General features: G+C 43.7%; 1 long non-coding RNA gene across 1 annotated transcript in view; it reads left to right on the plus strand.

Moving 5' to 3' along the window:
* Positions 1-6,484: 6,484 nt before the first annotated feature.
* Positions 6,485-21,750, plus strand: part of LOC140429157 (uncharacterized) — a 41,006-nt gene continuing 25,740 nt past the window's right edge. The window contains exon 1 of the long non-coding RNA XR_011948995.1: positions 6,485-6,581. This is a non-coding gene — a long non-coding RNA (uncharacterized lncRNA). The remainder of the gene's footprint in view (positions 6,582-21,750) is intronic.

The following is a 21,750-nucleotide window of genomic DNA, read 5'->3' on the forward strand; positions in this document are numbered from 1 at the left end:
CCATTCTATCCAGGTCCCTCATAATGTTACACACCTCAATTAAATCTTCCCTCAGCCTCCTGTGTTCCAAGGAAAATAAACCTAGCCTATGTAATCTTTTGACATAGTTAAAATTCGGAAATTCTGGTAACATTCTCTTTGGTACCTTCTCTAGTTACAATCACATCATTCCTGTAATGCAGTGACCAGAACTATATGCAGCACTTAATCTGTGGCCTAACACCTGTTTTTCGTAGTTATCAGCTATCGTGGGCAGATAAACTCCCTGCTCTTAATAATAATATTATAATCATCTTTATTAGTGTCACAAGTAGGCTTACATTAACACTGCAATGAAGTTACTGTGAAAATCCCCTAGTCGCCACACTCCAGCGCCTGTTCGGGTACACTGAGGGAGAATTCAGAGTGTTCAATTCACCTAACAAGCACGACTTTCGGGACTTGTGGGAGGAAACCAGAGCACCCGGTGAAAACCCACGCAAACACTGGGGGGAACGTGCAGACTCCGCACAGACAGTGACCCAAGTCGGAATCGAACTTGGGACCCTGGTGCTGTGAAACAACAGTGTTAACCATTTATACTCTAAGCCAGCACCAACAGTTTTAAAATATAGCAACATAGAATCCAGGAGTAGGAGTAGGTCATTCAAGCCTTTGCGCCTGCTCCACCATTCAATATGATCATGGCTGATACTCTATCTCAATGCCATATTCGCGCTTCCTCCCCATACCCCTTGATGCCATTAAAATTCTAAAAATCATCTATCGCTTTCTTGAATACATTCAGTGATTTATCCTCCACAGCATTCTGTGGCAGAAAATTGCAGAGGTTCATTGCGCTTTGAGTGAAGAAGTCATTCCTCATCTTAGTCCGAAATGGTCTACCCTGCATCCTGAGACTGCGTCCCCTAGTCCTAGATTCCCCAACAAGGGAAAACATCCTCCAAGCTTCTAGTCTGTCCAGCACTGTTATAATGACATACTTTCCAATCAGATCTCCTCTCATCCTTCGAAACTCTAATGAACATAGGACTAGTGAACCAATAATAATAATAATCTTTAATTAGTGTCACAAGTAGACTTACATTAACACTGCAATGAAGTTACTGTGAAAATCCCCCAGTCACCATACTCCAGCGCCTGTTCAAGCCCACTGAGGGAGAATTCAGAATGTCCAGTTCACCTAACAAGCACTTATGGGGACTTATGGGGAGAAGGCAGGAGAATGGGGATGAGAAAAATATCAGCCGTGATTGAATGGCAGAGCAAACTCGATAGGCCGAATGGCCTAATTCTGCTCCCATGTCTGATGGTCTTATGAACTAGTGGGAGGAAACCGGAGCAGCCAGAAGACACCCATGCAGACACAGGGAGAACGTGCAGACTCCGCACAGTGACCCAAGCCGAGAATCAAACCCAGGTCCCTGGCGCTGTGAAGCAACAGGCTGACTACTGTGCTACCGTGTAGCCCACATTGGACTCTCCACAATCTCTGCACATTGGACAGCCCCACTGTGATGAATGTAGGAAATTGCTCTATATATTTTGCATTATATATCTGTTGCAGCAATATTTTTATAAATCCTGGTTTAACATTCAGGCAGGCAGTGTGTTTGTAAAATATGCAATTAAGATGTCCTAAAAGTGAGATGATCATTAATTTTAACCAGTTAATTGTTTATCTATATAGGGCTAATGGACTTTTGTTTGTAGAAAGATGATTCCTTGGGGTTAAAATAATTGCTGGGTTGCATTTAGCCTTAATAAGATCGTCATAATTCAGTTACTGGGATAGAGATTATGTAATTAATTGGAGGAGCCAAGTCTGTAGCATGCAGTTTAGCCTTTAGTCTGCCAAAGACAGAGGACTAGTAGGTTGTGCCTGGAAATAATCTCTCTCCTTTGCTAAAAACAACTCTCTACACAAAGAGCAGCAAGTATCTCTGGTTTGCTCACTTTATTTACAAGTGGCTTTTGACCTGAAATAGGCTTTGATTAATTGGAGATAGAGAAGGTTTAAGTTAGAAGTAAAAATATTTTTTTTTATTGTTAAGAATTGTTCAACTGTTAATTGTAAGCTATTTTCTGTGATGTTAATGTACTTGGTCCTATGTTAAAAATACAGTTTGTTTTAATATAAATGATTCCTATTTGTCAGTGGACTTACTCCTGGGGGTGCTGTATCCTTTCCTCACAATTAACAAATTGCAACATTCTTGGTGTTTCTCATCCAGTTTCCCAGCATGCATGGGGCTCTGGTCCGGTACCGTAACGCCACAAACCCTGGCATCAGCCTAGCGAACCTCCGCTGCACTCCCTCTATGGCAATTATATACTTTCTTAGGTAGGCAGACGAAACATGCATACAATACTCCAGGTGTGGTCTCACCAATGCCCATGTATAACTACAGTTTTACATGAGTTGAATTTGTTGAGGCTTGACAGTACCTATTAAGATTAATACATTCTAGACTCTTAACTTGCTTTTAATTTTGCTTCAGAATTGCACAGTAACTCACTGATTCCTGTCTATTTAATGGGGAATATTTTCTGCTGTTCCTGTTAGTACTATTCAGAGAAATTATACAATCAAATAAATTTCTGCATTATCTTCAAACTATTGAAATCCAAATATAAAATTCTTCAATGTCAAAAGAAGTTTAAAAAAACCCCACAAACTATGAAAATCAACAAGGTGAGAGGGCGTTCATTCTTGACATTATTGTTGCTTTGTGGACTTTCATATTTTTGCAAATATTGAGTTCTAAATAAAGTCACCATAGTCCCAGATGACCATAGGCTGCTTTCCCCTTTTGCAGGGCAGAGCAGACTGCTGGTAATTTAACAGGCAAGGGACAAGGTTGAGAAGGTGGAACTTTCATGAATACTCCCTGACCGGTACAGGAATTGAACCTGTGATTAGACTCAATCTGCATCACAAACCAGACATTCAGCCAACTGAGCTAAACCATTCTGACTAGATCAGTTTGCTACTGACTAGTCTTTGAGATAACTCCCCTCAGTACTATGTCCCTGTTCTTGTGCACCAGGGTCAATTTTAGCTCACTGAAATCAGTGTTAATGAGCTTTGAGCATTAAATCCCGCTAATATGAAAATTGAGGTTCTGTGATGAATGCACAGCTCCCCTTCCTATCTGTTCCTGTATCCCTTTGAAAATTGTATCTCGTTTTCAGGAAATAACATATAAGTTAGGGGCTGGTTTAGCACAGTGGGCTCAACAACTGGCTTGTAAAGCAGAACAAGGCCAGCAGCGCAGGTTCAATTCCCGTACCAGCCTCCCTGAACAGGAGCCGGAATGTGGTGAGTAGGGGCTTCTCACAGTAACTTCATTTGAAGCCTAATTGCGACGATTTTCATTTCATTTCATTCAGTTGTAATTCGGTAACCTGGAGAAACATTTCCTTGTTCACTATATATAGAATGTGATTCATTTATGAAGACTCAGCACAGATTGTCCCTTGAGTAATTTTTCTCTATTGATTGTAGTCTGAAAGCAAGTAATAGTGATGGTTGCCAACTGCTTCTGAGAATCCTGGGAATGCTTTCAATAGGACCTCTGGTGTTTCAGGAATTAATCTACAAAATCACTAAGTGATGGTTGCATGGAGGGTTCATACTGAAAAGTGAAGTTTCAGGGTCACAGAATGCAATGGCCTTTCACTCCTGAACTATTGATAGCTTGCCCCTGCAAATTACTTACACTGGCCAACCTGAAAAGTAGAGGGAGCATTAACCTTCTCCGCAGGCACAACAAACATGGGTGGATTTACACTTGTGCGGTATTTCATTTGCAAGGAAAGCCATTTCCATGGGAAATTCTTAAACCATTTAGGGTAAACGTGCCTGAGCAAGGCTGCTTAGAAAATCTTCGGAACTCTTATCTTAACTTTGCAGCTTGAACTCAGTTCCGTGTTAACTTTATAATTCAGGGTACAAACTGTTTGCAAAATATTTAACTTTTTATGAAACCACTCCAATCAAGTACCTTTTTAAAACTTAAGAGTCTGAAATTTTACGAATCCTGCGTTCATTTAATTGGTTGAGGCTGGAATTTAATAGTTAGCCTTATCCTGCAGAAATATGCATCTCCATCGTGAGTTTTAAGCTATTGGTGAACTGGCAAGCGAAAGGACCCTTTGATGATTAAATCATTTGATAGGGTAGATTGAGAGAAACTATTTCCTCTGCTGGGGAATCCAGAATTAGGAGTCATAATCTTGAAACTGGAGCTCAGCCATTCAGGGGTAACGTCAGGCAGAATGTCTTCACACAAAACGGTTGGGGAATTCGGGAACTTTTTCCTCTCCCTCTCCATCACAAATAAAAATACCTCTTGAGGGTAAGTCAATGGCAAATTTCAAAACTAAGATTGATAGACTCTTGTAGACTCAGACCATTAAAGGTTATGGACAAAAGATGGATAAATTGAGTTAAGACACAGATCAGCCATCACTGAACACACCAGAGGAGCTGAATGGCTTACTCCTTCTCCTATGATCTTTTGTAAGCTGTAATTTAAAATCAAAGCACTGCATGGTTAATTTACCTTCCACAATTAATGCAGTGACTACACCTCAAAAGTACTTAATTGGTTGCACAGCACTTTATGAAGTCCTGAGGCCATGAAAGGCTCTATATAAATGCAAATCTTTCTTTATTCTCATTGTTCTGATCTTTCCAACTGAGCTGATGTCCTGCATTTGGAGACTTGGATGTTTACATTGACTGCTCAATTACCTGAAGAAAGACTTGCATGTCAACATTTTGCCCAGTACTGCTCTTGACTGTCAGCTCAGGCAATGACCATCACCAACAAGAGAGAATTTAACCATCTGCCCTTGACCATTGCTAAATCTCCCACCATCAAAATCCTGGCGTTTGCCACCAACCAGAATATAACTGGGCTGGCTGTACGCACACTGTGGCTGCAAGCTTGGGTCAGAGGCTAGGAATCCTGCGATGGGTAACTGACCTTCTGACTTGCATGGTCTGCCTACCATCTATATGGCACAAGTAAGGGGTGTGATGAAATATTCTCCACTTGCCTGGATGAGTGCAGCTCCAGCAACACTCAAAAAGTTTGAGACTATCGGCAATGAAGAAGCTTAGTGTTTGGCATGCCATTTTCCACCTAAAGCATTCACCCCCTCCACCATTGTTGTAAAGTCAAGTGGCCGTAATAGCAGATGACCATGGGCTGTTCTCTCCTTTGAGGGAGAGAGCTGACTGGTGGTGATTTATCCTGAGGATTACCACACCTCAGGCAAGGGGCAAGGTGGGCCTTCTAGAATAACCTCAGCTGGTGTAGGAATTGAACCTGTGCTGTTGGTATCCTTCTGTATCACAAACCACCTGTCCAGTAGACTGAGCACCCAGCCAGTGTTGTGCAGGGCCACCTGTGTCACCATTTGCAAGATACATTGCAACAACTCGCTAAGGCTTCTTTGATGGGGGATCTTGAAAATCCACAACATCTCCCATCTAAACGGACAAGGGCAGCAGATACATGGGAACACCGCCACTTTCAAATTGCCGTCCAAGCCACTTATCATCCTGACTTCGAACTATATCCCTGTTCTTTCACTATTGCTGGGTCAAAGTCTTGGAAAGAACTACCTAACAGCATTGTGCGTGTGCTTACACCACTTGGGGGAAGACAGCTCACTACTACTTTTTCAATTAGGGATGAACAATAAATGTTGCCCTTACCAGTGATGTCCACATCAATAAACAAATAAATGTCTCTGGAGTAGGTCTTGAACTAACAACCTTCTGAATGTGAGATTGCTGCTACTGATCCTTGACTAAGAATTTAAGTTTATTTTTGAAAAAATCTTTTTCAATATTCAAATGCTGCATCAAGAAAGTTGAATAGCTGCGCCCCCTGTTTGCATTAAAATCAGGAGAAGCAATGTCATGACTTCCTGCAACCTGCTTTCAAACTGTTAACTTCAAAGTCGGTCTAGTTGAAGTCGCAGTTTGTGGACAATATATACAAACTTATCTATTCCGAAAGTATAAATGACCACTGCCCAAATATTAACAACTGGGGCAATTCCATTTGCAATGTCTGCAAGGGGCAGCATTCAAGTCAGAAACAAAGTACCCAGGTAAACATCATTATAATTTAAGGGATTTACATGCAAATGTATTCCTGTTATCTATGAAAAGCATTTTGTGAATCAAGCTGACTGGGTTTACTTTCTTAATGTGATCACGATTTCAGAAGCGGTACTATTTGCAAACACTACACGCTGTTGGGATCTGCACCAGATTGTGGAATCATGCCAAGATACTTTGCGCTCTGTTGAAAAGAAATTTGGTTGCACTTTGCATTAAGCGTGTGCAGAATGCTTTCTTCTGACAGGACAGAATAAGGTGCTTGACGGTCAAAGGATTGACATTCATTGTAGCCGATTTAATGAAGAGGACAGTATTTACATTGGGTCACTGCATCAAATGCAATAGGCATTGCGCAGACAACAGGATTGACTACCAGTTATACCCCCTGCCCAGTTTGCCTTCGCACTGAAGTTCATCACCAGTTTTCTGCACAGAGGTGAAAGTTAAAATCTTATTATTACATGTGGATGGTGCAATGTTTTCTGTGTTATATGGCAGCAATATGGTTCCAGAAATGAACAGTCTCCACCATCCTGGCTGAAAAGTGTCCTCCTGATCTTGTGCTTGGGAAAGCTGTTGGACTCGTTGTCCATGCCAACAAGTGGCCTTATTCCGATACGAAGCCCCCTTTATAAAATTGGCCTGATGGGCTGGCCACGTTCAAGAAAAAACAGGCTTACATGTGGCCCGACTAGTTAAAGATCGTGCTAAAGTGGTAAGTTTGTTGAAAAGTACAAACCTGAATGTGGAGGCTGGGGGGACAGGAGCGGTCCTCCCAACTCCATGGCAGTGCTGAAGACTGTTCCCTTCTTCCGCTCAGCTCCAGCCCACCAATCTCTAACTCCTATCTCTGGAACTAGCTAAGGAGTGCTGCTGGCGACAAAACTCCAGTGCCATTTTGCTGATGGCTATTGCTGTTTCTGGGAGTTTGCTGAGCACATATTGGCTACCACCCTTCCTTCATTACTATAGTGGTTACATTTTGAAAGTATTTTATTGGCTGTAATTCTTTTTATAAGCTGCCTGGGATGCTCAGCATGTATTAGCAGCTCACCGGTCGCATGTGGCAAAAAAGGCACAGGCATTTCCAGCATTGGTATCATTCCCAGGAAGGCAGTGCAAACTAATAATAATCTTTATTGTCACAAGTAGGCTTAAATCAACACTGCAATGAAGTTACTGTGAAAAGCCCCTAGTCGCCACATTCTGATACTTGTTAGGGTACACTGAGGAATAATTCAGAATGTCCACATTACCTAACAAGCATGTCTTTCGGGACTTGTGGGAGGAAACCGGAGCACCCAGAGGAAACACACGCAGATACGTGGAGAGCACAGACAGTGACCCAAGCCGGGAATTGAACCTGGGACCCTGGCGCTGTGACGCAACAGTGCTAACCACTGTGCTACCATGCCGCCTAATAGCTTGGCCATGGAGTACGAGACGTGATTGGCGATCTTTGCGAGGCAATTAATCAAATGATAATGTCCTTTTAGTAGAGGGATACACTGAACACAGGCAGGGAGCACTCCTGATGTGAAATGCTTAGTAACCGCTAGGTATGCTGGGCACTAAATATGAAAGTACAGCTTGGAGCTAAGAAACTGCGGTGATAATCATTTGTTTCTAAACAAAGCGATATACGCTTTTGGGTTAAGGCAACAAATAGTGGCTAACCTTCAACTGGTTTCGAATGGAATGTTGTTTTTGCTTCTCTACTTAATCTCTTTAATCTGTTATTGATCAGCAAGGATCATGGGGCAATGCATCCAGGCATGAAAAAATATCAGGCCGCTTTCTTCAGAACCTGGCGCTATTTGTTCACATTACACGGTTAAACCTAATTATGAAAGCTAAGCTGTAATTTTCTGCTTTTATGTCTTCCTCCAGTAGACCTTTGTTGCAGTCAAACATGTGCCCTTTGAATTCACTGCATACTTTTGAAGCAAGCAGGCTAGATGTACGTTCCCTGTGACAATACTGTGCTAATGCAGGACAAGCATCCCTCAATGCTGATTGCTGAGATGCTATTTCATTAATTTTGGGAAAGGGCAGTGCTTCAGTGCACACAGAATAATTCCCGGTTGGGAAAAAGCCCATACAATAGCATACCCTCCCTCACTGACTGATTTAGTTTGCTGCCCGTTCCAGCTCTCTCGTCTCGCAGATGCCTAGAACTAATTAGCAATAATAAGACCACTGGGATCAGCACTGTGGGTTCATTGTGCTCGCGGAAGATCAAACCAGAAAGAATTTGACACCAAAAACCTCAGGTGCAAAATACTGTAGATTCTTACGGTTGATAAATCTGTCCATCACTCATCCTTCTTGCCACCTTTTGTCTCTTCACATGAAAACTGTGCTCTCTCACTCCATGGTTCTTTTGCTATGAATAATCAGCCTTCTATGGGGCAATGCCGCCTTCTACCCAAAACTGACCTCTCTCATTGTTTTCCGTGTCATTCGTAGCTAGCCTCCTGACAACAACGCTGTCGTGTTGAGCACCTGGTGCTGGAATCTGGGCTTGGTTCTTCTGAACTATAAATCATACACTCGCTTAAAAGTCAATAAGTCAACATTTTCTGTCGCCCTTGTTCGCTCAGGGACTCAGGTATTTGCTCTTTTGTTCAACTCAAACTTCACTAGCAAAGGACAAAGGGAAAAAAAAATCCATTCGGTGATATACATTTCTCAGGAAGACTGGTGGGAAAGGCAGTACTCAATCAAGTTCAGCGATCTCATCCATAAGATACTCCTTCATTCTGACTGTAACTGCTACACTCTACAGTGACACCAATTGAGACGAGTGGCCTAGGAACTTGTTTGCGCTGCCTACCAATACGAAGTGGGTATCTGTGTAGGCTGAGGCACATTTGACGTTGAGCCTCGCAAGCCTCATTCATACCTACTGGATGCACTGAGGCTGCTTGCCTTGTGTGGTGGGGGAGATAATTGGGAGTGTGGGAAGCAATTGAGAGGGAGGGGGAGGGCTGATGTGGACCTGGCAAGTGTCTTCAGCGTTCCTGTAACTCCCAAATCCACAAATAGCTAAGTACTTTTAAGCAAACTTACCATTTGGTGACTATCAATTATTACTTTTCAAAAGTTCCTCATCGCATGTGAAGTGTTTTGTGAAGCCTTCTGAATGACAATACACAAGATTGAGTGTCTTGGGTTACAGGAAGACATATATGGAATGCTCAAATGGGCGGATAAGTGGCGTATGGAATTTAACCCTGGAAAACGTTAGGTGATCCATTTTGGAAGGAATCATTTGACAAAAAGTATTCAATGAGCAACATGAAACTGGGAAGTTCCGAGGAACAAAGGGACTTTGTCCATAGATCTCTGAAGGCGGGAGGGCAGGTTAATAGAGTGGTGAAAAAGGCAAATGGAACACTTTCCTTTATCAATCGAGGCATAGGTTATAAAAGCAGGGAAGTCATGTTGGAGTTGTATAGGAATTTGGTGAGGCCACAGCTGGAGTACTGTGTGTAATTCTGGTTGACAAATTATAGGAAGGATCTGATTGCACTGGAGGGGATGAAGAGGAGATTCACTCAGCTGTTGCCTGGGAAGGAACATTTTAGTTATGAAGAGAGGTTGGATAGGCTTGGGTTGTTTTCATTGGAGCAGAAAAGACTGAAGGGCAACCTGATCAAGGTCTACAAGGTTATGAGGGCCATGTACATAGTGGATCGGGAGCAGCTGTTCCCCTCAGTTGAAGGGCCAGTCACGAGGGGACACATCTTAAAGGTGAGAGGCAGGAGTTTTAGGGATGGGATGTGAGGAAAAACGTTTTTACCCAGAGGGTGGTGACGCTCTGGAATGTACTGCCTGGGAGGGTGGTGGAGGCGGGATTCCTCACATCCTTTAAAAAGCACCTGGATGAACACTTGAAACATCACAACATTCAAAGCTATGGGCCAAATGCTGGCAAATGGGATTCAGTAGGTAGGTCAAGTGTCTTTCATGTATCAGTGCAGACTCGACGGGCTGAAGGGCCTGTTCTGCACTGTATTTTCTGTGATTCTGTGAAGTGCAACTACTTACGACTATGTGACAAAAGGAAAGTTTTGTTAAGTTGGACAGGACTGTCATCATGGAAAGAGATGTGTCAAATCTTAATGTTCCCCATCAATCTTCCATTTTTGCCTATCCACAAATCTTGCACCATTTGTCCGCAATTGGCTGCGCTGGAGGGAGCGTTACCCTTCATTGCCACAGTGTCAATCCAGTTCAGAGTCATCTCCATGGACACCTCTCAGAGCCAAAGCCATCATCATTTCCATCACAGTGTAAAATGACTTAATGAAAGCATATCACAAACCTTAGGGCCAGAATTACTTTGAACATTCCACCCAGTTCTGTGAACTTCACAGCACTTAACATACTGTATTGCCTCTATTAATGATGGGACTGTTTTTGTGGGAAGGCTGTGGATTAGGTGCTGCCACAATAATTTTCATCCTCTTGACCTCAGCACCTGTGATGTAGATAGCGGCATTCCAGAGTCAGGGACCACAACGCTGTTAGAAAGGAAACTATGTTCTGACATTAATGTTGTCAAAACAAAATGGAAAAAACAACAATATTTTTTAAAAAGGTAGCAGAAGCATCTAATTTGTCATGTATGCCTTTTCTCAACATTTACTTAGCGCCACATCACAACCTTCTCAAGGGCAATTAAGCAGGGCAATAAGTGCTGTACTTCTCAGTGAAACCCAGATCTCATGAATTAATTTTAAAAATCTGAATCCCTTAAGGGAACTGCAGTTTGCAATTTTTAAAAAAGCAATTTATTCTTTCTTATTACCTGGCAGTTTTCTGGTGGTGAATGATCTCCAGAAACCTTATGAGCCAATATATAATCACTTCATGTGCGGGACACTAATCTTTGGAAGTCTAGTGTGTGGGGATTGTGGAGGTGATTGGTGTCTTTCCTCACCAAAAGTTTGAATTTACAGTGCCTGCAATGTACAGAAATGGGCAATGCACAAGAAATGGGTGCTCAACTACAGATAAGAAAAAGTAAAATGGGAGATCAGAGGTCTTCTGCAAAGAGGTGAGCATTTAAGGAGGGATTTAAAAAAGGGGGGAGGAATATGGAGGGATAGTGGTTTGGGGGGTGGGGTGGGGGGGAGTTTCCAAAGGGGAAATCTGAAGGAATGGCATCTCACCAAATGTGCTGGATGCAGCAACAACCTGCATTTACATAGCAACTTTCGGGCAATGAAGTGTACTACAGAAGCTCACAGAAGTGTCATCAAACAAAATTTGGCTTCTAAGGACAGGCGCAGTTCGGTTTTATGGACGAGAGGAAGCCAGGTAGGTTTAATGTGAGAATTTCAGAGTTAAGGCTGAAGGACACAGCTACCATTGATGCCTCCTGAGAACTCCAGCATTGACAGCATTCAAATGCGAGGGCTCGGTACTGTGGAGTGTTGACATCAACATCATTAAAACAACACCAGCTGGAGAAATGGCACACATTATGACGGAGATTGGCAGCAGCTTGGCTTAAATCGTGACCTTGGAAAGAGGGCCAAAAAAATTTCAAAATTGGCAGAAAGACCCAAATATGCAGGCCCTGACCAAAACTCTGCTATCGCCTGTCACAGTCCAACCTTAGATCCAGCAGGATCACCCAGGTAAACCACGGACATCTGACATCTTTGGATTCTCAAACATTCCGAATTTTACAACTGGCAAAACTAAAGAGAAACAGCGAAGAAACAAAATAATTCCTCAATTATCTGTCAGATCAAAAGTAAAATGTATGAATTTCAATGTTGTTAAAGGGAAGAGAGACGTATGCTTTTATTGAAGCTACTCGGCCCAAATAGGTCTTGTTTTTATTTTTTTACTGAATCTTGCCTCGTAGGGAGAGGTAAATGTCAAGGTTACATTGGCAGTCACAACATTCATACCTCTCCAGCAAATGAGGCTGATTCTGTGCCAAGCCTTTGCATTATTTATAGCGGGGGGTGGGGGAGAGCTTGTTTAAACCATGCCATTTGTACAATTTAAGGAACAAGTAGATTGATTGATAACCCCCTCTTTCCATCCATCTGGACAATAGTGCAAGACTGTCTCGTAAACAAGAATCGGTGATTCCCCCTTTCTCGCTGCACATAATAATAATAATCTCTCATTGTCACAAGTAGGCTTCAATGAAGTTACTAATGAAAAGCCCCTAGTAGCCACATTCCGGCACCTGTTCAGGGAGGCTGGTACTGGAATAATTGGAAATAGTTTGGCGCCAGGAGGTAATGATCGAAGTTTACATCATCAACCAGCAGCGGAAAGAAAAAGCGAAGTTAACAGTTTACCAGGACGGATCTTTTCTGCCTAATTTATAGCTTTTCCAGATTCATGTTAATGTTGCTCTGCATTCCAGGATTATTCCAGATTTCCACTGTTGGTGGTTTCGCTTTTATCTATTTTCTTTTTATCTCCGTGACTTCGACAGATGTTAGCGTGAACTCGAAAGCCCTGACAGGCAAGGAAGGTAATGATTGAGCATGCAAAATAAAAGTGGGCACCATATGAACAAGCAGAAATAAATAGCAATGTCGGCGTTTAAAGTGTATCGGCTGGGATTCCCCGTTGCGGGTCCGACCCGCTACCGCTGCTGGAGAGGACGGAAAGTTTGGCGCTCAGCCAAATCTCCCATTCACTGCAGCAGGAATGGAGAATCCTGCTGCGTGAATGGTGGGAGAATCCCACTCCGATGCCCAGTGTATTTCACTATTGCACGGCCGGAAACATGCCACATACTGCAGACATGCCGTGCGCTGTTTGGTTGATTGACAGGATTATGCATTGAGGTGGAACTTTCCCCTTGAAAGCTAGTGCTTTATTTAATATAGTACGAAGTCTTACAACACCAGGTTAAAGTCCAACAGGTTTGTTTCGATGTCACTAGCTTTCGGAGCGCTGCTCCTTCCTCAGGTGAATGAAGAGGTCTGTTCCAGAAACACATATATAGACAAATTCAAAGATGCCAAACAATGCTTGGAATGCGAGCATTAGCAGGTGATTAAATCTTTACAGATCCAGAGATGGGGTAACCCCAGGTTAAAGAGGTGTGAATTGTACCAAGCCAGGACAGTTGGTAGGATTTTGCAGGCCAGATGGTGGGGAATGAATGTAATGCGACATGAATCCCAGGTCCCGGTTGAGGCCGCACTCATGTGTGCGGAACTTGGCTATAATTTTCTGCTCGGCGATTCTGCGTTGTCACGGGTCCTGAAGGCCGCCTTGGAGAACGCTTACCCGGAGATCAGAGGCTGAATGCCCTTGACTGCTGAAGTGTTCCCCGACTGGAAGGGAACATTCCTGCCTGGTGATTGTTGCGCGATGTCCGTTCATTCGTTGTCGCAGCGTCTGCATGGTCTCGCCAATGTACCATGCTTCGGGACATCCTTTCCTGCAGCGTATGAGGTAGACAACGTTGGCCGAGTCGCACGAGTATGTACCGCATACCTGGTGGGTGGTGTTCTCACGTGTAATAGTGGTATCCATGTCGATGATCTGGCACGTCTTGCAGAGATTGCCATGACAGGGTTGTGTGGTGTCGAGGTCACTGTTCTGAAGACTGGGTAGTTTGCTGCAACAATGGTTCGTTTGAGGTTGCGCGATTGTTTGAAGGCAAGTAGTGGGGGTGTGGGGATGACCTTGGCAAGATGTTCATCGTCATCAATGACGTGTTGAAGGCTGTGAAGAAGATGACGTAGTTTCTCCGCTCCGGGGAAGTACTGGACGACGAAGGGTATTCTGTCGGATGTGTCCCATGTTTGTCTTCTGAGGAGGTCGGTCCGGTTTTTCGCTGTGGCGCGTTGGAACTGTCGATCGATGAGTCGAGTGCCATATCCCGTTCGTACGAGGGCATCTTTCAACGTCTGTAGATGTCTGTTACGCTCCTCCTCGTCTGAACAGATCCTGTGTATACGGAGCGCTTGTCCATAGGGGATGGCTTCTTTAATGTGTTTAGGGTGGAAGCTGGAGAAGTGGAGCATCGTGAGGTTATCCGTGGGTTTGCGGTAAAGCGAAGTGCTGAGGTGACCGTCCTTGATGGAGACAAGTGTGTCCAAGAATGCAACTGATTTTGGAGAGTAGTCCATGGTGAGTCTGATGGTTGGATGGAACTTATTAATGTCATCGTGTAGTCGTTTCAGTGATTCTTCGCCGTGGGTCCAAAGGAAAAAAATGTCATCGATGTATATTTATTTAATATAGTTAAGGACATGAGCACAATTATTCTGAAGGGACTTGTCAGGGTAGACACTGAGAGGTTGTTTCCCCTGGCTGGGGAATCAAGAACATGGGGGCATCAGGATAAAGGCCCAATATTTTAGGCCTGAGATGAGGAGAAATTTCTTCACTCAAAGGATTGTGAATCTTTTGAGTTCTCTCCTTGAGAAGGTTGTGGTTGGTCCATTATTAAATATATTTAAGGCTGAAATAAACAGATTTTTGGTCAGTCAAAAAATCAAGGGGAGTGGGCACAAATGTGAAGCCAAGGGTCAGCCATGTTCATATTTAAATGCAGGGCAGGCTCAACAGGCCATCTGGTCTACTCCTGCTCCCATTTCTTATGCTCTAATGCAGTTAATTCTGAAGTGATCATTCAGTTGGTCTGGGCCAGTCTTTTTACTTAAGTTTTCTGAGGAAATGATCTGCTCGAATCTCTAATCGTTGGCTAAGTCCAAACAGGATTAAGTAACACTTAAGAAAGCTCAAAACTGTTGCTCATTGGATGCTGCATTTGCCTCCAGTGCCTTTCGCCAAGCAGCCAACATAATGTAGGCTGAGCTCACTTGTGATATTTGTGGAAGCATAGTGTGCTGCCAAGTGTTTCAGGATGAGAAAATGGATCATCTGGTGTCAGCAGCACTTTCCGGTCTGCTGGTCACCTTAAAAGTTACCCTGCTGCAAACAAAGGGCCAAAATGGATGGACCAAGGCAGCAGTCCAACATTATTCCATCTAGCGAAGCAAATTTGAAGCTCTTGCTGTGAGACAAAGAACAAAGAACAATGCAGCACAGAAACAGGCCCTTAGACCCTCCAAGCCTGCGCCGATCATGATACCAACCTTTGCCAAAACCCTCAGCACTTCCTTGTGCCATATTCCTCTCCACCCATTCTATCCATGTGTTTGTCAAGATACCTTTTGAATTCCATTAATGTATCTGCTTTCACAACCTCCCCTGGCAACGCGTTCCAGACACTCACCACCCTCTGACTAAAAAACCTGCCTCGCACATCTCCCCACGGACCTTAAACCTATGCCCTCTGGTGACTGACCCCTCCACCCTGGAAAAAAGTGCCTGCCATCCACTCTATCCATGCCCCTCATAATCTAGTAGATCTCTATCAGGTCACCCCTCAACCTCCGTGTTTCTAAAGAAAACAGTCTGAGTCTATTCAGCCTCTCCACATAGCTAACACCCTCCAGACCAGGCAACATCCTGGTAAATCTTCTCTGCACCCTTTCCAAAGCCTCCAAATCCTTCTGGTAGTGTGGCAATGAGAATTGTGTGCAATATTCCAAGTGCGGTCTTAGACAAGGTTCTATACAATTGTAGCATGACGTACCAATTTTTATACTCAATGCCCTGTCCAATGAAGGCAAGCATTCCGTATGCTTTCTTGACATCCAGAACGGAGGAGTAAATATCACATTCAATGAAGTTTGGTTGTCACAAGAGTCAATATGATCTCACCAGGAGCCAAATGAAGAGCAAGTCTGCTAAGATGACTATTACTAAGCTTTGCTCCAATCTTCAATGTTACTGCATAATGAATCTGACAAGATATTTAAAGGGAAGCAAATAGATAATGCTCTTTGAGTTGGATGAAGAAGAGTTAATATCAGTGGTGGTGGAATGAGGTCCTTAGGCGGTCATTAATTAGCCATTTAAGGGCCTCAATTGGCAGTGGGGCAGGAAGGCCGACCAAGTGCCTTCTCAGCCAGGACTAATTCTGGTGAAGGTGGGATCTGGGTACACCACCATCCCTCCTCAGTGCATGCCCTTTCTGCCTCCAAGCTGACTGACCATGGGAATTCAAAATTCCACTCAATGTAATTTTGTGTATCTATCTTAACATCGTCCTTCACTGCAGGCTTGCAGAAATATCACAGCACTTTGACAATTAGACATAGTCATAGAATCTTACAGTATAGAATAAGGCTATTCAGCCCTTCGAGTCTGCACCGATCCTCTGAATGAGCATTCTACTAGGCCCACTCCCTCGACTGATCCCTGTAACCTCACCTAATCCTTTGGACACTAATGGGCAATTTAGCATGGCCAATCCCCTAACCTGCACATCTTTCGACTGTGGGAGGAAATTGGAGCACCCGCAGGAAACCCACGCAGACACGAGCAGAACATGAAAACTCCACACACTCACCCAAGGCCAGAATTAAACCCAGGTCACTGGCGCTGTGAGGCAGCAGTGGTAAACACTGTGCCAAAGTGCCGATATTGTTCATGTATTTTCAAGCGGAAAGGAATGCTCATGCTTCACTGGTTATGTCGTGGAAACTTAAGTGATACTCAGCTTCACCCAGAGAGTGGTGAATTTATGATGGAATTGATGACCACAGGAAGTGGCTGAGGCCAAAATGTTGTGTAATTTTAAGAAGGAGATAGATATAGGTCTTGGGATTGAAGGGATCAAGTGATATGGGGGGAAGGTGCGATCAGGTTATTGAACTTGATGATCAGCCATGATCAAAATGAATGACAGAACAGGCTTGAAGGGCCGAATGGCCTCCTTCTGCTTATTTTCTATGTATGTTTCCATGCAATAGATAAGAATGTTGCAAATAAAATGAATGCAAGAAGTTTCAGTCGATTAGGTCTGTGGTCGTTGAACTTTTCAGGAGAGGATCCCGGATGTTCTAGGTTTGGAGGCAAGATAGGAAGTGTAGACATTGAGTCTGTGATTTCCCACAACTTCATGGTGAGTACAATCTTTTACTTCACCTACCTCATTTGCGCAATACCTCGTACACAGCTACACACTGCCTCATTCTGCATATAACTGGCAAGTTCTATTTGAAAGATGCCTTCGTGCTATAATTCTGAGATGTTCCTTTTCCTTTTCTTCCATTTGCCCAACAGGATGAGATTGCCTCCATCGCATCTGTTCCGATGATACCATTTTCCAAAATGGTGCTGCAGACGTGTCTTCATTCTTCCTCAATCGTGGTTCCCCACCAACTGTGGTTGACAGGGCTCTCAACCGTATCCGACCTATTTTCATCACCTCTGCTCACTTCCCCTCCCTCCCTCCCAGAACCTGGATAGGGTCCCCCTTGTCCTCACTTTTCACCCCACCAGCCTCTGCATTCAAAGGATCATCTTCTGGCAGTTCCGCCAACTCCAGCATGATGCCACCACCAAACACATTGTCCTCTCACTCCCCCTGCCAGCATTTCATGGGGACAGTTCCATCCAGAATACCTTGGTCCACTCCTCTATCACCCCCAACACCTCACCCTGCTCTCATGTCAACATGTCCGTTCTTGGCCTGCTGCAATGTTCCAGTGAAGCCTAGCGCAAACTGGAGAAACTGCAACTCATCTTCCGATTAGGCATATTACAGCCTTCCGGACTTAACACTGAGTTCAACAACTTTCGACTGTGAACTCTCTCCTCCACCTTCACCCCATTTTTATTATCAATTAATTTTACATTTCTTCCATTGACCTGTTTTTCCCTCACTATTGCAACCTCTCCCCCACCCCACCCCTCTTGGTCTATCTTGGAATCCAGCCTTTGGTAATCTAACTTGACTTTAAAATGAGTGATGAACTAGGTAATGCATGACTTCAATAGTTTCCGTACTGCCCATCTATCTGCTCTCACAACTATTGCTGCTGTATTGTGTGAATGCAGGGAGCTGGAGTGGCTCAGTGGATGGCTGTCCTGCCTCTGAGCTGCAATGTCCTGGGTTCAAATCCCACTCCAGGCCACAAATGAACCCAGTCATTGCTACAAGCAAACCTGCCTGTAATGGTGCTGGTCTCCCGCCTGGATTAATGGGACAACACCTCACCAACACTACGTGGAGAGGCATCGGAGGTCAATATAAATTTGTTAGATATGGTGAAATGTACTATGTTGAACGCTTCCTCTGCGGGAGCCTTCCAAGACCAACAATAGTGTTTCTTGCGCCAACATCATTGATAAGTATGGTTAAAAGAAACATCTACAGTAGTTTACCCTTGCCAAAAAGCGATTTGAGTTAAGTTCTGTTTTTGGGGTCAGGCACCTCCTTTATCGCTTTGACCGTGCCTTCCATGTAGTGTAATCCTTGTGCATCCACACGGTGCTCCAGTCGGTCCCTTCGGTGGCTTGAAAGGCGCACTTATCTTTCTTGAGGTGTACTCAAGCCTCCTGAAATCTCTTTAGCATCTTTTCTAAATTTCGAGATATTCGGCCTCTGTCGGTCCAGTTATAAAGACATCATTAATGTATACTACAATCTGTGGTAGCAGACTCTCCATTGTCCTTTGGGATATTGCATATGCTGAAAACACTCTAAAGAGCAGGGCATGTACAGGAATAGGCCTTTGTGTCTGTTTATTGTGTCATACCCCGGGAAGCATTAGCTAATTTGAGTTGCTGATATTCAGCTTTGTGTAAGTGTCGTGTGAGAGTACCTTTAAGAAATGGATGTGTAAGCAATGTACCTTTAAGAAAACAGTGATGTCAGAGAGTGGGTGGAACTCAGCTCAGTTCAGCCATTTTGAAGTTTCAGTTGTGAAAAGTGCCTGGCTGGTTTTGCTGAGAGCAGTTTAAAAGTGCCTGGCTGTTTTGCTGTGAGCTGCTTAAAAGGAGAAAGCCAGTTTGAGACAGCAGCTTGAGAAGTTCTGGTTTGCTGTGATCTGCTTGAAGGGAGAAAGCCAGTTTGAAAAAGCAGCTTGGGTGTGTCTGTATGTTTCCAGAGAGCTGCAGGAAGAAAGCAAGGTGCTGGAGCTGAAGTCAACCAAGCATATATATCTCTGCCATAAAACAGAAAATATATATTAACTGTGACTGGGGTGTTACTGTTCTGAAGGTTTGAAGCTTTTTGGATATTTGAAGGAACATTTTGAGGGATTATTTAGTGGTGTATTATTTTCAGGGTTATCTTTGAAGTCAGGGGTGTTAAGGGATCCGATGTTTATTTAAAAGGTTAAGTTGAGTTCATAGAATAAACATTGTTTTGTGTTTAAAACCCCACGTGTCCATAATTGCAATATCACACCTGGAGAACAAGCCGCGTGCTCGGAAAAGCAACAAATCCATTAAAGGGAGAGGTTGGTTGAACTCCATGATACATTTTGGGGTTCTAAAAACGCCTCGCCCATAGCATAAGATTGACCTCTGACAGTTTTGCATACCGGTCTTAAATTCCCTGGTTTGGATTTTATCCAGCCTGGTGGCCTAACTAATTGTTAGCTTACAATCACCACGTTCAAATGGACTAGACCAGTTTCAATACGGAGACTATAGTTGCTGTCCATTCTGATAACTCAACTGGCTGGATAATGCTTAGTTCTGTCAACCTGTTTAACTCAATATCCACTTTTTCTCGTAAGGCATTTGGTACTGGTCTTGCCCTAAAGAATCGGGGAGTTGTCTCTGGATCAATATATATCTCAGCTTGTAGCCCTTTGATTTTGATTAATTTATCACAGAAGACACTCTCATAGAATAGAATTTACAGTGCAGGAGGAGGCCATTCGGCCCATCGAGTCTGCACCGGCTCTTGGAAAGAGCACCCTACCCAAGATCAACACCTCCATTCTATCCCCATAACCCAGTAACCCCACCCAACACTAAGGGCAATTTTGGACACTAAGGGCAATTTATCATGGCTAATCCACCTAACCTGCACATCTTTGGACTGTGAGAGGAAACCGGAGCACCTGGAGGAAACCCACGCACACACGGGGAGGATGTGCACACTCCACACAGACAGTGACCCAAGCTGGAATCGAACCTGGGACCCTGGAGCTGAGAAGCAATTGTGCTATCCACAATGCTACCGTGCTGCCCACATACTCTTGGCATGGTAGCACAGTGGTTAGCACTGTTGCTTCACAGCTCCAGGGTCCCAGATTCGATTTCCAGCTTGGGTCACTGCGCGGAGTCTGCACGTTCTCCCCGTGTATGCGTGGATTTCCTCTGGGTGTTCTGGTTTCCTCCCACAGTCCAAAGATGCGCAGGTTAGGTGCATTGGCCATGATAAATTGCTCTTAGTGTACAAAAGGTGGGGTTACGGGGATAGGGTGGAAGTGTGGGCTTAAGTAGGGTGCTCGTTCCAAGGACCGGTGCAGACTCAATGGACCGAATGGCCTCCTTCTGCACTGTAAATTCTATCAGAAAAAATATATATTTTCAGATTGTGCAGTCTCGCTTCCCTTACTGGAAACATCTCAGCCCAATTCACTTGATTTCTTTAAACCAATCGTTGCCGAGAACACTTGGTCTTCCACCCGTCACTATTATGACTGGGAGTTGGGTAGACTGTTGTCTATACCTTAAAGATACCATTGTGGTGCTTTTTATTCTTATTGTTTCTCCCCTATAAGCCTTCAACTATGCAGAAGTGCTCTTCAGGTTCAATGATTGGGTTCCTTCTTTTAGGTACCAAAATGTATGCTCACCCATCACAGTGGCTGATACCCTTGCATCACTTCCAGCTTAAAAGGCTTCCCATTTATCACATGCTACCATTGAAAGATTACGTCAATGCTTTTCAACTCATGGACTACCTGAAGTCACTGAACCATATTCACAAGTGCTCAGTTCCAAAACTTCACCGTTCTCAATAATATTAAACATATTAGACCTGTGCCTTACTATTGTCATGTGAGAGCACCTTTAAGAAATGGGTGTTTATAAATGGGTGTGTATAAATATCTGTAGTGAGAGTACCTTTAAGAAATGGGTGTTTATTACTGCAGTGATGTCAGAGTGTGGGTGGAGCTGGGCTGTCTGTCAGCTTTTTACATTCGTTTTTGAGCAGGCTGCAGGGTGTGTTTTAGTTTCGTTTTCAGTGTTGGAGCTGAAGCCAGGCAAAGCAGGTGTGCTGCTGTTCTCTCTGCCATCAAAAGACTATCTCTTGATCATTTGGTGAATTCAGAATTATAAATGTTCTCAGTAGTGAATGTAAACCTAATGTGCTTCTGTTAAAAGGTGTTTATTTTGTCTGGATGTTGTTCGGGAAGTTATTAAGCATTACTTAGTGTTGTATTCTTTGGGGGTTGTATTTGAATTGATGGTTGCTAAGATGTTCACTGTATGTTTTAAAAAAGGTTAACTTGAGTTAATAGAATAAACATTGTTTTGCTTAAAAAAATACTTTTCCATTTCTGCTGTACCACACCTGTAGAGTGGGCCGTGTGCTCCCCATACCACAATCTATTAAAAGTTGTGGGTCAGGTGAACTCCATGTTACACTTTGGGTTCTCTAAACCCTGGCCCATAACACTATCCAGCAGGGCGGCACAGTGGCACAGTGGTTAGCACTGCTGCCTCACAACGCCAGGGACCTGGGTTCAATTCTGACCTTTGTCTGTGTGGAGTTTACATATTCT

This window comes from Scyliorhinus torazame, chromosome 9 (assembly GCF_047496885.1).
Source record: "Scyliorhinus torazame isolate Kashiwa2021f chromosome 9, sScyTor2.1, whole genome shotgun sequence".
Classification (NCBI taxonomy): Eukaryota; Metazoa; Chordata; class Chondrichthyes; order Carcharhiniformes; family Scyliorhinidae; genus Scyliorhinus; species Scyliorhinus torazame.